Source organism: Microtus pennsylvanicus, chromosome 5, assembly GCF_037038515.1.
Source record: "Microtus pennsylvanicus isolate mMicPen1 chromosome 5, mMicPen1.hap1, whole genome shotgun sequence".
Lineage (NCBI taxonomy): Eukaryota > Metazoa > Chordata > Mammalia > Rodentia > Cricetidae > Microtus > Microtus pennsylvanicus.
The window spans coordinates 86,548,375-86,564,700 of NC_134583.1; the positions used below are offsets into that span (position 1 = coordinate 86,548,375).

General features: G+C 53.6%; 1 long non-coding RNA gene across 1 annotated transcript in view; it reads right to left on the reverse strand.

Moving 5' to 3' along the window:
* The window catches only part of LOC142851052 (uncharacterized), a 29,216-nt gene extending 14,945 nt beyond the window's left edge, over positions 1 to 14,271 (reverse strand). Inside the window, exons 1-2 of the long non-coding RNA XR_012910733.1 lie at positions 14,200 to 14,271; positions 13,337 to 13,597 (exon numbers count right to left, since the gene is read on the reverse strand). This is a non-coding gene — a long non-coding RNA (uncharacterized LOC142851052). The remainder of the gene's footprint in view (positions 1 to 13,336; positions 13,598 to 14,199) is intronic.
* Between the last annotated feature and the right edge of the window lie 2,055 nt (positions 14,272 to 16,326).

Below are 16,326 nucleotides of genomic sequence, written 5' to 3' on the forward strand. Positions count from 1 at the left end.
ACACATGTGCGTTGGCATCTCCAGCTCCCACACATGTGCATTGGCATCTCCAGCTCCCACACATGTACCATGGCATCTCCAGCTCCCACACATGTGCCATGGCATCTCCAGCTCCCACACATGTGCATTGGCATCTCCAGCTCCCACACATGTGCATTGGCATCTCCAGCTCCCACACATGTGCATTGGCATCTCCAGCTCCCACACATGTACCATGGCATCTCCAGCTCCCACACATGTACCATGGCATCTCCAGTTCCCACACATGTGCCATGGCATCTCCAGTTCCCACACATGTGCCATTGCATCTCCAGCTCCCACACATGTACCATGGCATCTCCAGCTCCCACACATGTACCATGGCATCTCCAGCTCCCACACATGTACCATGGCATCTCCAGCTCCCACACATGTACCATGGCATCTCCAGCTCCCACACATGTACCATGGCATCTCCAGCTCCCACACATGTACCATGGCATGTGTCTGTATTTTCTCCAAATAAATAATTAAAATTTGTATTGGAAGAAAAGATAGGTTAGTTAACTCTAAGAATCACAAGAAGAAAACAGCAAATCCACGATTGTCCAATTAAAGCAAGCTGTATTTTGGGGCACACCTGGGACTGGCCGGCTGGCTGTCTCATCCTAAGCTGGGATTGGAGAGAGCAGTCCCTGACAGCCTTTGAAGCCCTTTTTACAGGAGAGATGAGGAGTTCACGGGTGAGCGTCGGCTGCTACACCGTTAGACATAATGAAAGGGAAGGAACACGGGTAAGGACACACATCGTGTGAATGGGGTCGCAAGCTTAATGTGCATCAAGAAACATTTTGCAGTTTACATCAGACCTAAGAACAGGAACTGGATTATAACAGTTATATAAGAGAGCAGCAGGCAAGGACTGCATCCTTAGGTGAGAGCTCACCTAGGGTCCTCTGGCAGAGGACTGTAACACTCTCCTCTGACCACTGAGAACCTCCTGAACACACGTGTAAGAGCTTACACACGCACCCCAAACACACACACACCCCAAACACACCACACACACATACCCCAAATGCACACCACACACACTACCCCAAACACACACACACACATATCCCAAATACACCACACACACATATCCCAAACACACACCACACACACTACCCCAAACACACACACACACACACACCCCAAACACACCACACACACATACCCTAAATGCACACCACACACACTACCCCAAACACACACACACACATATACCAGACACACCACACACGCACCCCAAACAGACACACACATATACCAGACACACCACACACGCACCCCAAACAGACACACACATATACCAGACACACCACACACACACCCCAAACAGACACACACACATACCAAACACACTACACACACTACCCCAAACACACACCACACACACACACATCCCAGACACATCACACACATACTCCAAACACACCATACACACACATACCCCAAACACACATCACACACACACACATACCAAACACACCAAACACATACAAATATACGTAAATGAAAGTAAAATAAATCTAAACTCTAAGGGTCCTTGATAGACCCCAGGTGAGGAAGACAAAATTGAGAGGGGCCTGGGCACTGGGTAGAAGTGGGGTGCTCAGCTTCACAGCAGGACCCAAGCTGAGGACAGCAGTGCCCACCTACTGACCATTCTGGAAACCGAATTTGCTCTAATAAGGAAGCGTGGTTTGATTCTGTGATGTTTATAGCTAACCAAGTCTCAGGAGATTTTAAATAAAGATCATTTCCTCACCAGCAATGAGTTAGGACTCAGGCTTCCATTCAAGCCAGACTGCTCCGCATTCTCTCTAAAACAGTGCACACAGCCCGGGGTGCCACCGCAGGCCCCTATGAACAGCCCGGGTTACCACCACAGGCCCCTCTGAACATCCTGGGGTACCACCACAGGCCCCTCTAAACAGTCCGGGGTACCACCACAGGCCCCTCTAAACAGCCCGGGGTACGACCACAGGCCCCTCTAAACAGCCCGGGGTACCACCACAGGCCCCTCTGAATAGCCTGGGGTACCACCACAGGCCCCTCTGAACAGCCCGGGGTACCACCACAGGCCCCTCTAAACAGCCCGGGGTACCACCACAGGCCCCTCTTAACAGCCCGGGGTACCACCACAGGCCCCTCTGAACAGCCTGGGGTACCACCACAGGCCCCTCTGAACAGCCCGGGGTACCACCACAGGCCCCTCTGAACAGCCTGGGGTACCACCACAGGCCCCTCTGAACATCCTGGGGTACCACCACAGGCCCCTCTGAACAGCCTGGGGTACCACCACAGGCCCCTCTTAACAGCCCGGGGTACCACCACAGGCCCCTCTGAACAGCCTGGGGTACCACCACAGGCCCCTCTTAACAGCCCTGGGGTACCACCGCAGGCCCCTCTGAACAGCCTGGGGTACCACCACAGGCCCCTCTTAACAGCCCTGGGGTACCACCACAGGCCCCTCTAAACAGCCTGGGGTACCACCACAGGCCCCTCTGAACAGCCCGGGGTACCACCACAGGCCCCTCTGAACAGCCCTGGGGTGCCACCGCAAGCCCCTCTGAACAGCATGGGGTACCACCGCAGGCCCCTCTGAACAGCATGGGGTACCACCGCAGGCCCCTCTGAACAGCCCTGGGGTGCCACCGCAGGCCCCTCTGAACAGCCCTGGGGTGCCACTGCAGGCCCCTCTGAACAGCCCGGGGTACCACCACAGGTCCCTCTTAACAGCCTGGGGTACCACCACAGGCCCCTCTGAACAGCCCTGGGGTGCCACCGCAGGCCCCTCTGAACAGCCCTGGGGTGCCACTGCAGGCCCCTCTGAACAGCCCGGGGTACCACTACAGGCCCCTCTGAACAGCCCTGGGGTGCTACCGCAGGCCCCTCTGAACAGCCTGGGGTACCACCACAGGCCCCTCTAAACAGCCCGGGGTACCACTACAGGCCCCTCTGAACAGCCCTGGGGTGCTACCACAGGCCCCTCTGAACAGCCTGGGGTACCACCGCAGGCCCCTCTGAACAGCATGGGGCGCCACCGCAGGCCCCTCTGAACAGCCCTGAGGTGCCACTGCAGGCCCCTACCCAGTACCTGACAGGGGAGGCAAGAGGTTTGTGAATTCAAAGCTAGCCTAGCCTACGTTTGAGACATCATATCAAACGTTTTATTTTTTCGAGATTTATTTTGTTTTATTTCGTGGGTATTGGCTTTTTGCCTGTATGTATGTCTGTGCACCGCGTGCATGGCTGGTACCCTCGGAAGCCAGAAGGGCAACAGGGGGACTTAAGACTGGAATTACAGACAGTTGTGAGCTGCCATGTGGGTGCTGGGAACTGAACCCTGGTCCTCTGGAAGAACAGCTAATGTTCTTACCTACTGAGCCATCTCTCCAGTCCCCCTGCCCATCTCAAACTTAATTAAGCAAAATAAAAACAGAGTTAGGTGTTGTAGTGCCTGCTTGTGACCCCAACACTCAGGAGGCTTGCCAGTTCAAGGCCAGCCCAAACTACATATAAAGACCCCATGTCAAGAAAGGGGATTGGAAGGAGATGGCTCGGGGGGTAAGAGGGTTTGTTGTGCTGTCATGAGGACCTAAGTTCAAATCCTCAACAGTCACAGAAAAAGCTTGTCATGGGACCTGGAGGGGTGGCTCCCTGGGTAGGAACACTTGTTCTTGCAGAGCCCGGGCTCAATTCCCAGCTGCCACAAGGTGGCTCACAGCCATTTCTAGCTCCAATCCAAGGAATCTGATGCCCTCTTCTGACATCCAGGGGCACCAGGCGTGCATGTGCACATATATGCATGCAGGCAAAACATCCACGCACATTTAACAAAACAAGCCGGACAGAGCTGTATTCGGGCCTTTAACCCCAGTAGCATGGGGATTGGAGGAGGATTGCTGGGGCTTGCTGCCTGCTAGCCAAGTTCAGCGAGACCTTGACTCAAAGGAACAGGTGGAGAGTGGTGGAGCAGGACACACAGACAAGACGTGTGGCGTGCACACACACACACATCCGTGTGCTGGCTCACTCTGGTAATCCTTTTCTTTTTCTTCTTCTTCTTCTTCTTTTTTTTTTTTTTTTGAGATAAGGTTTTTCTGTGGCTTTGGAGTCTGTCCTCGAACTCACTCTGTAAACCAGGCTGGCCTTGAACTCACAGAGACCCGTCCAGCCCACTCTGGTGATCTTAACAGCAAGGAAGTAGAGACCAAAGGATCAGGAGTTTAAAGCCAGCCTCAGCTACCCAGGGAGTCCCAGCCTTAGTCACATGAGATCTTGTCTCAAAATATAAAATTAATATTAAAGGGAAATAAGGCAAAATTGGCTCACAGTGTGAGGAAGGTCCCTCACGCCATCACAGACGGCAGGACAGCAGCGGCATTTGCACGTTTGGACTTGGCTGGTGTGTGTGTGCCTGAGTGCGTGGTCCTGTGTGTAAGGCAGCAGTCTGTGCGTGCTCCTGCGTACCTGTGAGAGCCCCTGTAACATCACTCTGTGCACAGTGTGTGTGGGCTGTGGTGGCTGTGTGCACCTGCTGGGTGGCTCCAATGACCCTGACCTCATGTCACTCCCTCTGCCCCCTGCCATCCTTTCGATAAGGACCCTGGGTGGTGGCACCCTGCTCACTGTCCCAGCTAGGGCACTTGTCTCCCTGCACAGTGTGCTGGCCCTTGCCTCCGACTCCATCCATGCCCCGTCCTCCACTCCTGTCTGAGCCACGCTGACAGCTGGGTGACCCCAGCCGCTGTACAGACAGTGCCTGCAAATCAGATTTGATTTATTAGGTTATTGCTGCCCTTTACCAAGCGCGTCACTGTGCCTGGCAGCCTTCTTGATTGAATGACCCACCAGAAATGAGCTTTTCTTAAAGTAGAAGTCCTCCAGCCCCCGGGGAAGGGACAGCGTGGGCTCCAGAGCGTGCACCCTGTTCTGCTCAACAAAGAATGCTGCCCTTCCCACGGGCCACACTGCCCACTTGGTCATGCGTGGTGGGTGAGACAAGGTAAGTCCCTAGGGCTCAGGACACAACACAGAAGAGTCGAGGCCTCCCTGGGAGTGGCCCCCACGGCCCTGGCTCCTCTTGGGCAGTTCCCACTTTCCCTGTCAGACAGCTGGGTCTCTGGAGAGCTGAGCCGTGGAGCTAAGCCTGCCAGTAGCTGGGAGTGGGTCCTAACTGGGAGGGATACTGAGGATCTGTGAACAGCCTGCAGGGATCCAGAGGCACTGGGAGGAGAGCCATTCAGGTGTTTGGGGGCTCCAGGCTCTGAGATGGCCCTGGTCACGACTTGCAGAGCCTTGCCCCATCAAGCCAGCCCAAGGAAGGGGTTGTGGAGGTTTGAATGAGAATAGCCCCTGACTTAGTCTCTGTTCTACTGCTGGGAAGAGACACCATGGCCATAGCAACCCTTATTATTTTTTTAACATTTAACTGGGGGCTTGCTTAGAGATTTTATAGGTAAGGCCATCAAACAGGCAGGGAGCATGGTGTCAAGGAGGCAAGTGTGATGCTGGAGAAGCAGCTGAGAGAGCTACATCCTGATCTGCCGAGAGAGAGAGAGAGAGAGAGAGAGAGAGAGAGAGAGAGAGAGAGAGAGAGACAGAGAGAGAGAGAGAGAGACAGAGACAGAGAGAGAGAGAGAGAGACAGAGAGAGAGAGACAGAGACAGAGAGAGAGAGAGAGAGACAGAGAGAGAGAGAGACAGAGAGAGAGAGACAGAGACAGAGAGAGAGAGAGAGAGAGACAGAGAGAGAGAGACAGAGACAGAGAGAGAGAGAGAGAGACAGAGAGACAGGGAGACAGAGAGACAGAGAGAGAGAGAGAGCGCACCTTGGTCTCGCAGGGATTTTTGAAACCTCAAATCCCACCCCCAGTTACACACATCCTCCAACAAGGTCACATGTCCTAATCCTTCTAATCCATTCAAACAGTTCCACTCCCTGGTGACTAAGCATTCAAGTATCTAAGTCTATGAGGCCATTTTTATTCAAACCACCATATTCAAAACAGCCCCTGTAGGTTCATATGCTTGAACACTTGCTCCCCAGTTGGTGGAACTTCTGGAAGAAGATCAGGAGGTGTGGCCTTGTTGGAGTAGATGTGTCACTGGGAGTGGTGTTGAGAGCCATTCCCAGGTGCACTCTTTGCTTTCCACTTGGATCCAGATGGGCGTGCTCAGCTGCTCCTGGGCCGTGGCTTTGCTCTGCCATCAGGACTCTAACCTCTGAGACCATGAGCCCCATTATGTGCTGTCTTTTTTGAGTTGCTTTGTCACGCATTGGAACGGGAGCTAGGGCGGAAGTTGGTGCAGGGAGTCGCTGTGACAGGCCTGACCACAGTGGAGACGCGGAGACTAAGGACTAAGGAAGTGGTTGAATGCTGTTCGTGGGGCTCAATGGGACACTCTCGTGGGAACTTGGGAGACAGCAGGGCCCAGAGCAGTGTGGACCCTCGAGGCCCAGCTAACGTGTCAGCCGGGAACAGTATTAGAAAGTGGACTGGAGCCCATACTTGGGACATTTTGGCAAAGAATAGGTCTAGCCTCTGCCCTTGTCCTAAGAATCTGCCCGAGGCTAAATTGAAAAGAAATTAGACTAATTTCTTTGTCAGAGGAGAGTTCAGACAGCCTGATAGCAAGGCTGCTGTGAGGTATTAGAGATCACTCTCATGTGGTCTACAGTGGAAAAGAGCAGGTGGGGAGGGGGAGATGCAGACGTCCGGGTTGGAGAGAAAGAGCACAGGGAATAGTAATGATGGAGCCAAGGCCGTGCTGAGAGGGCAGGGGCGAGGAGAGGCCTGGGCTGCCCTGGGATGGGGCGGGGCTCAGAGCAAGACTTCTCACACATACTCTTACACAGGCGTGCACGGGCGTGTGCACACACATACACACATACACACACACACACACAGCTAAGCTTCTAACTTGTGGAAAAGAAACCTAAGGAATTTTCTGCTCCTAAAAAAGCCACAGGGCTATCTGCTTGGTTCTTCCAAGTTTCACTGCCAAATCGGGTTGAACCCTGGCAACCTTAAAAAACAAAAACAAAACAAAACCACAATAGAGCTCAGAAGGCTATCAGCAGGCTTGCTCCTTCTCCTACAGGTAGAAGTCCCACCCAGATGCAGCATTCTCAGGCCTGCAGGCATGCTGGAAACCCATCGGTTGTCACAGCTGGTAACAAGCATTACTAGAGGAGGGTATACCCCGGCCCTCCAAACTCATCTGCACGTGTCAATCATGCAGCCGCCAGGAGCCTCCTGCAGGGGCCTGGGACATGCAGGCTCTAGAGGAGTGAGGGTAGACAGGCCTCAGTGCGGGGTCTCTGGGGCTTGCAGCTAGCTCGTCTCTGTATTTTTCTTCTAAAAACTGTGACTCTCCACAGCCAAAGGGTGAAAGGCAATCAGCGTCCTCTGATCCAGCCTACAGAGCCTTCTGAGACCCCATAGGGACATCCTTCTAACCCCACCCTAGGCCTCTGAGCATCCTGTTTCCTCTCTGGGATACCCTTCCAGAGGCCAGTCTTTGGCCTGGTGGCCCCAACGCATTAGTTTAGTCTGCAACAAAAATGCCAGAAACTAAGTAGCGTAGGGCTACTTACTACTGAAGGCTGAAGTCAAAGTGAGACCTGGCTTTATTCTGAGTCTGCTTCTCCTAGCCTCTCTCTGCATGCTCACTGGCCTGGCCTCTTCTCTGTGGGAGTTGAGGAGAAGGGAGACGACAGCTGTGGCATCATCTCTCAGAAGGGTACTCATCCTGCCAACCCAGGGCCCCACCCTCAAGGCCTCAACTAGCCCAAGGCCTCACCTCTAACATCAGCACTGAGGCTCAGGGCAATGCCCCCTGACGCCCTCCCTGCTCTGACCCCCATCTCCCAGCCTGAGCTCAGCCACTCTTATGCAATCCACGTGGGCTCTATGCTGGGTGTCAGTCTCCTGAAATCATTCTGGGGCCACACGTGGGCCTGCTGGAGGGCAGGTCAGAGCTCACAGCCTCATCAGGAGGCCAACTGGCAGCCCCAGATTTTCCGGGAAAAGGGGTGAAGGGAGAAGCCAGGGATGTGCCCACCCCACGCCTCTCCTGTCTGCAGAGAACAGACTCACCGCTCGCTCTCCAACAAAGGACAGAACCGTCCTCGCAGCGGCGCATAATGGTCTGATTTGTGCTGAAATTATCGGTAATTTGGGCCATTAAGACTGAGTGGTGGCTGGGTTGCTGAACACCGAAGACCAGACCGCAACGTGCCAGGTGCTGTGGCTGCTGTCATATTTGGGCTTTGCCTTTGTTTCTTCCTATATACCATCTCTGAGATGTGAGCCTCCTCCGCCATAGCCCCACACTCTGTTTTTGTGACTCTGGGAGTTCCAGGGCAGGGCTGGTGGTCGCGCTGAAAGGTGAGACCTGACAGAGACCAGGACAGGACCCCGGTGCCCAGGGGAAGGCTCTGCTCGTTTCATTTGCATTTTTATGTCTTTATTCCCCTCTCCGCGTATAATTTTAATAACGGAAAGTGTTCCAGGCAAGTGGAGATTTATATTTAAATTCGCGCTGGCGTCACCTAACAAGATTTGAGCCTCACTTGCAACTATTAAAAACACATTTCAATACCATTTTCCAGAATTATAAACTCGAGCTGAGAAAATTCCAGAGACCTGGCCCTCCCGAGAGTCAGCCAGACTGCCAAGGGAAGTGGCATGGCCCATGCCTCTATTTCATACACACAAAGGGTTCAGGGTGTGGTGGGGCCACGGAACCAGCCCGCCCGAGCCCTGTATAGCTACCTCCTGACCTGGCTTCAGATTCTCACCTTGTCTGCTGGGGGGCCACGTGGGAAGCAGCCATCGGATACCTTTTTTCGGCAGTGTGTTGCAGGCCATGTAGTTACTGTCACAACTTTTGTCTCCCACTAGCGTGTACACAGCCACAGACAGCACAGGCTTGCACAAGTAAGGCGTGTGCCAATAAGACTTATCACAAGTAAGGCGTGTGCCAGTAAGACTTAACACAAGTAAGGCGTGTGCCAATAAGACTTATCACAAGTAAGGCGTGTGCCAATAAGACTTGTTGAGGAAAGGCAACCTGCGGGCCTGAGTTGGCTCACGACAGCTCCTGTCCCGCAGACTCCCCCTCTTCACTGCTTTGGCTCTTCAGCGTGCCCCTGGGTCCTGACTTGGTTTCTCCTTGTGCTGTGCCCCTGCCTTGCCTTCTCTGCTTAGGCAGCTCCCTCTCTCTCTTCCTGTCTCCCCCGCTCCTACTATCCTTACCCTTACCCACCCACATGCCCACACCCTCTTGCCTCTGACTTTTCTACTTCTAGCTTCTAGTGTCCAAATTTTATATAAAGACCACGTGATTCCTCTGACCATAACATGTTCCCAAGTGCCCCCTGCGTAGAGGTGAGACCAGACAAGTGGTTTGGGGTCACCTTCACCTGACAGCCAGTGGGAGCGACTGATTGTCTTGGAGGAAGGGTGACGTCTGCCTGTAAATGACCATTGCGTACCTGGACCCGAATGACCTCTGATGTTAACACACACACACACCCCCCGCACACAGCTGCCACAGCCCGGTGCCAAGCCCCCTTATTCCACAGTCCCCTGGCCTGCTCCTGGGATCCAGCCTTTCTCTGGGGAGGGTTTCCACGGTAACACCCATTGTTCTTGGCATAGTGTGGTTTGGGGTCAGGTCTTCTGATGGGCATTAAGGGGTTCGAACGTTCAGCCTTTTGAAGAATAGCAAACAGTGTCTGGGCCCAGCCCTGTATGTGGCCACCTGTGTCCGCCTCTCTGCAGCCTAAGCCCAGTCCTTTAGCCTGCTGGCTCTAGATCCTGCCAGCTTTGAAGCCTGAGGAAGAGAGCAGGGGGACCCAGATGGGAGGTGAGGCCCTATGATGAGCCCACCCACTGGGCGGTTTAAGTGGGAGCTGGAGTGTTCACACCTCCATTTGGCTGTTCTCAGCGCAGCCAGGGGCGTATTTCAGCTCACAGCTCTTTAGCAATACCGCCCCCACTGGCCATGCTGGGGACTGCAGCCCTTTGCTGGGTATGGCTAGGGAGAGGGGGAGGTCTGGGTTTGTGGGCTCATTTCCTGTGGCTGCTGTGGCAACACCATAGACGGGGTGGCATAAGACAGCGGACTCTTATTCTCTCAGAAGTCCCAAATGTCCGGGTGTCAGGTGTAGATTCCCCTGAAGCTGGGCAGGGGGGCTTGTCCTGCCTCCCCCAGCCACTCTGAGGATGGCTGGCCTGGCCTGGAACTCACTCCATAGACCAGACTGACTGGCCTCAAACTCAGAGATCTGCCTGGCTCTCCTCTTGAGTGCTGGAATTAAAGGCATGTGCCATGTGCCACCACCGCCTGTCTGCTAATGGCTACTTTTTCATCTTCCTTCCTTCCTTCCTTCCTTCCTTCCTTCCTTCCTTCCTTTTTTTCTTTCTCTTTTATTTTTCTAGACGTGGTTTCTCTGTGTAAACATCCTAGCTGCCCTGCAACTTGCTTTGTAGGCCAGGCTGGCCTTGAACTGAGAGACCCACCTGCCTCTGCCTCCCGAGTACTGGGATTAAAGGGAATTAAAGGTGTGTGCCACCACCACCTGGATACTTATGGTTATTTTCTAATCCCTGCCTGTCCTCCCTGTGACTGTCCCTATCACAAAGTCACAAAGGGACTTCCTTCCAGAGAAAAATACCAGCCATTATATTAGGACAGCCTAACCACTCCAACCAAGGGGACCCCCACCTTGACTAACCACCTTCACAAACTCTGTTTCCATACGAGGACCCTGAGATGGTGAATTCTTCCAGTGTGATTTGATTTGGAGTCACCTAGGAGACACACCTCTGGGCATATCTACAAGTGCATTGCCAGAAGCTTCAGCCAACGAGGGAAGGCCCATCTTTACTTTGTCAGACAGGGTCTCTCATTGGGCCTGAACGTGCCAGAAGTTTAGCCATTCTCTAGAGTATCAGCCGATGAACTCCAGGGATCCTCCTGCCTCCCCACCCTGCCCATGCTAGGATTACACTCCCAGTGTTTTTGCGCAGGGTCTGGGGATCCAACCGAGTTCTTTGTGCTTGTGCCAGGCACCCAGGAACTGTACCAACCAAGCCATCTGTTAGCCCCACCCCCTTTTGTCGATCTAGGGGTTGAACTTGGGATGTCGCACCAGCTAGGCAAGTCCTTCATTACTGAGCTGTGGTGCCAGCCCCTCAGAATCAGAAAGTCTTTCCTTCCGGTCACCTGCTCTCCAGCATGGAACCCACCCTGCCCAACCCACCACCCTTTTTTTTCTAGTGGGGGCCAAATGAGATGCTGTGCAGGACCAGCCCCACAGTGGCTGCACCCTTCAGAGGCCGCCCAGGGGAGGCAAACCCGGCAGTTTTCCTTTAAACTGCCCGCAGCATCGCCAGCCCTGGGAGTCTTTGGGCCATCCGGCTTGGAGGGAGGCTGTGGTGTCCTTCTGTTCTGTCTGAAGAATGAGTCACACACTAGCTGTCACAGGAGAGGTGAATGGGGGCACACTGCAGAAAACAGGGTGAAGGTTTGTGCCAGTCGGGCGACTGCTGCCTTGGGCCTGGAAGTATTTTGTACACTGGTGTCTCTGGTTCTCGTTCTTGCTCCCCGTGGCTTCCTCCCATCGGAAGCTGTGCTTCTGGGCTGACATTTAGGACTGGTCATTGCATGTGTTTCCCCAAACTATAGTACCTCCTCAGCCTCCAGGGTCCTCACCTGTGGCATACCCTGTCCCCAACACATGATACCCAAAAATGTCACCAGCAAATTGCTACATGTGCTCAGGTGCAGAATCTAACCCTAGACCAAGTAATGAGGACCTGGCTGTGGACAGGGTGTCTCCTACCCAGTCCCACCTCAGCCTCTCACAGCACCTAAGGCTGGGATCACAGAGGATGCAGGTGGCTCCCCTTTCGTTCGTGGCTCAGAGCATCTCAGAGCCTGGGGGTGTCCTCCTGGAGAGGTCAGCTGCCCTGCCCTGCATTGGGGAAAATGCATCTTAGTTCAGGTCAGAATGCACAGTAGAGAGGGGACCTGGTCTCCCGAGAGTGTCCTTGGCACTGTCTCCAGCCATTGGTCTGGCAGAGCATCCCTCATCTGGGCACAGCATGGCACTGGCAGCAGACAGCTCTATCCCCTGGATTTGGAGCAGCCTGTTTGGTTTTTGGTTTTTTATTTTATGTGCATTGGTGGTTTTGCTTGCACGTAATGTCTGTGTGTGTGTGTGGGGGGGGGGGGGGTACCAGATCTCCTGGAACTAGAGTTATAGGCATTTGTGAGTTGCCATGTCTTTTTTTCATCTTTCTTTCTTTTATTTTAATAGCTTCCCCAAGAATGCTGCGAGAACAAAGCCAGTTGTCTGGGGACTCCTCGTCCCCAGAAGGAACGATGGCAGGGGACTGTGAGACACAGCCTGATACAATGTGTATGTGTTTGGACCTGATGCCACTGCAAGGTGACTTAGTGAAGAGCCATCTGTCTCTGGAACCGCTTTTCCTCTCTCCTAGCAGCCCAGCCAGGTCCTGAAGTGACTTTGTACCTTGGCCTGGCAGGGCGGGGGGACCCGGGCTGGCAGAGGTGGGATGCAGCTGGCAAAGCATGGGCGGTGGGTCCACAAAGACGCAAGGCTTTTCCTTGTCACCTCTGTCCCCCAGTTCCCCAAACTGACGTCAACTTGCCCTTCACCCCTGTGGTGGAACTGGTTTCAGTAACTACGGCTCTTCAGAATTTCTCGGAGCAGAATTTGGCCAGACCAAGGCTTGAGCTGTGGTCCCCATCATCAGACGAATGCCCTCTTTCGGCAGCATGAGCAGCCACAAGGACTGTTACGACATATGTAGATGATTCCGCCCCCATGCCCTCTGCTGTCCTAGGTTCTGGGGAGCCCTGGGCCAGGAGGGAGCAGGAGAGGTTGGCTGGGAGAAGGCATGAATCCCCAGCCTCTGTATTAGGCTGCTGTGCCTGGAAGTCACTTGAGAATCCATTTGATAAAAATACATTTTTCATCTCAACTCAAAAACCCATCTCCACCGCAATGATGGGAAAAGTGTGGCTACCAATGGGCTATGACAACACAAAGCATCGCCATCACCCCAGGGCACCTAAGGCTGACTAATTCTTCTGCACCCTCCTGAATGTTAGGCTTACAGCTCCTATCACCACACCTGGTTTCTAAGGTGCTGAGGACGGAACCCAGGGCTTTGTATGGGCGAAGCAGGTGCACTATCAACCGAACTGCATTCCCAGCCTGTTCACTTAGTGACAGGGTCTCTGTCACACACTGGTCTTGAACTTACTCTGTAGCCAAGACCGGCCTTGGACTCCCGATCCGCTTGCCTCCTCTCCCAATTGCTGGCCTTGCAGGTGAGCGCCACTGTGCTCAATGGCTACTGCCTTTGAGTGACGGTCCAGCATGTCTGGACCCTGTTTCAGGACAGACCGACGATACCACACTCTTCCTTTCTCCCCTTGTGTGGTTAGGACGCCACCTCCACCCACCAAGCATCCATCTTTGTGGCATGATCACTAAGGTCCTCACATGCAGGGAGAGGATCCAGCTGCAATTTGAACAGATGTGGGGTTTAAGGTACACCCACCAGAAGTGTGTGGGGAGAGGACACCCCCAAGAGGAGAGCGGCCAGCAAAAAAATGAATCTAGATGGCAAGGCCAGGGTTTAGGTCATATAGGACCCTGGGAAGCTATGGTGAATTGGAGGTATGAAGTTCCATTGAGCACCCAGTGGTCACTGGACTGAAATTTAAGAGGTGTGGAACTTTGTGACACGAGCCAAGATGTGACAGGGGGCCTAGAGTGCAGCAGGCATCTGTCCCATAGGGCCCTCAGGCTGCAACAAGGATGGCGGGGATGGGGGGCGGGGATTGCTCAGGAGTGGCCCTTGCTGGAGCAGGGCTGTCACTGGAGGCTGTCAGTCACTGGAGGCCACCCCCTCCCCAGAGCAAGCTGAAGAAAAGTGCAGCTGCCTCTGCGAGGTTCTCTTAATGGGCTTAATGCTGCTGAGCTCTGAGGCCAGCCATTGCGCGTCCCACGCACAGCTTTGAGGAAGAAGAGAAAGGAGGGTGAACAATGGCTCTCGTCCTCTCCAGCAGAGGAAATAAAGTAGTAGGAAAATAACAGAAATTATTGTGCAACTTTGCTCACCTTTCATTTTTTATACCCCTGCTTTCACGAGTCCCAACAATGTGCCAGGGTCCTGATTAATTTCCGGATAGCGGGACCTTTCTGTGCTCGCTCTAACAAGCCTCTGAGTAATTAGCGTAATGCCATCCCCTGCTCAAATTGCTCCGCTAATGAGGCTGACTGGCAACAGCAGCATTAGTGGTTAGTCACAGGCCTTGGAAGGCCCCCAGTCTCCTTCAGCTTCCTGGGGGAGGGGTGTCACATCTGTTTGCAAATGTGGTTCATGGTCCTCAGGAGAGGGATCCCTGCGCTCTGCGGGGATGGGGGGTGGGGGGTGGGCTCAGCAATCAGGGTCTCTTCACAGAGGTGACAATGGAGACCATGCCTTGTATGCCCTAATTTGCTTTCTGTGGCTCTGATAAAACTCTGGCCAAAAGCAGCTTGGGGAGGAAAGGATTTATTTGGCTTACAGGTTAGAGTCAGCCATCCTGGATTCAGGGAAGCCACACCAGAGACCTGAAGGCAGGAACTGGAGCAGAGACAGTAGAGAAACGCTGCTTTCTGACGTGATCCCAGGCTCATAGTCAGCTAGGATTTATTTTATATTATTTTATTTTGTTGTACTTTATTTTGAGATAGGGGCCTCACTACACAGCCCTGGCTTAAAACTCACAGAGATCTGTCTGCCCCGCCTCCTCTGCTGAGATTAAAGGTGTGTGCTAACATGCCCTGCTTAGCAACCTTTCTTATAAGGCCGAGGCCCACCTACATAGGGACCTACATAGTGGACTGGGCCCTTCTATGTCAGTTAGCAATCAGTCTCAGAGACCTGCCCGTAGGTCAGTCTGAGGGAGGCAATTCTTTTTTTTTATTAATTTATTTATTTATTAAAGATTTCTGTCTCTTCCCTGCCACCGTCTCCCATTTCCCTCCCCCTCCCCCAATTAAGTCTCCCCCCAGCCCGAAAAGCAATCAGGGTTCCCTGTCCTGTGGGAAGTCCAAGGAACCCTCACCTCCATCCAGGTCTAGTAAGTTGAGCATCCAAACTGCCTAGGCTCCCACAAAGCCAGTGCGTGCAGTAGGATCAGAAACCCATTGCCATTGTTCTTGAGTTCTCAGTAGTCCTCATTGTCCGCTATGTTCAGAGAGTCCGGTTTTATCCCAGGCTTTTCCAGACCCAGGCCAGCTGGCCTTGCTGAGTTCCCAATAGAACATCCCCATTGTTTCAGTGTGTGGGTGCACCCCTCGCGGTCCTGAGTTCCATGCTCGTGCTCTCTCTCCTTCTGCTCCTGATTTGGACCTTGAGATTTCAGTCCTGTGCTCCAATTTGGGTCTCTGTCTCTGTCTCCTTTCATCGCTTGCTGAAGGGGGAGGCAATTCTTTAGCTGAGGGCCAGTGTCTCTAGTTTGAGACAATAGAACAAAGCCAGAACAATGTGGGTCTTGAAAATTGACTCAAGGGCCCTTAGCACAGGTCAGGACTTGCCTCTCAGTCCAGCCCAGACCCCAGTGGAGGAAATATCATACTAGAGAAAGTGGGTCAAATAGCCTGTTCCCTAGTTCACCAAGAAGCTTTACCCCTGATTCTAGCGTGGAACCCAGGGCCTTGGACATGGTAGGCAAGTGCCTCCACCCCTTTGTTGAAGCAGGTCTCTCGGTGTCTCAGCTGGCCTCAGACCCTGAGTGCTGGGTTCACAGGTGTGTTCCCATGCCTGACTCGCTATCCATTTTGAACAGAACAGAAGAACAAACATCTCTGTTTGTAAAAATGGAAGCTGTGCTAGTGGTTCAGTAGGTAGAGCACCTGCGTGGCTGTGGTTCAGTGGGTAGAGAGCCTGCGTGGCTGTGGTTCAGTGGGTAGAGAGCCCGCGTGGCTGTGGTTCAGTAGGTAGAGCACCTGCGTGGCTGTGGTTCAGTGGGTAGAGAGTCCACGTGGCTGTGGTTCAGTGGGTAGAGAGCCCGCGTGGCTGTGGTTCAGTGGGTAGAGAGCCCGCGTGGCTGTGGTTCAGTAGGTAGAGCACCTGCGTGGCTGTGGTTCAGTGGGTAGAGAGTCCACGTGGCTGTGGTTCAGTGGGTAGAGAGCCCGCGTGGCTGTGGTTCAGTGGGTAGAGAGCCCGCGTGGCTGTGGTTCAGTGGGTGGAGAGCCCGC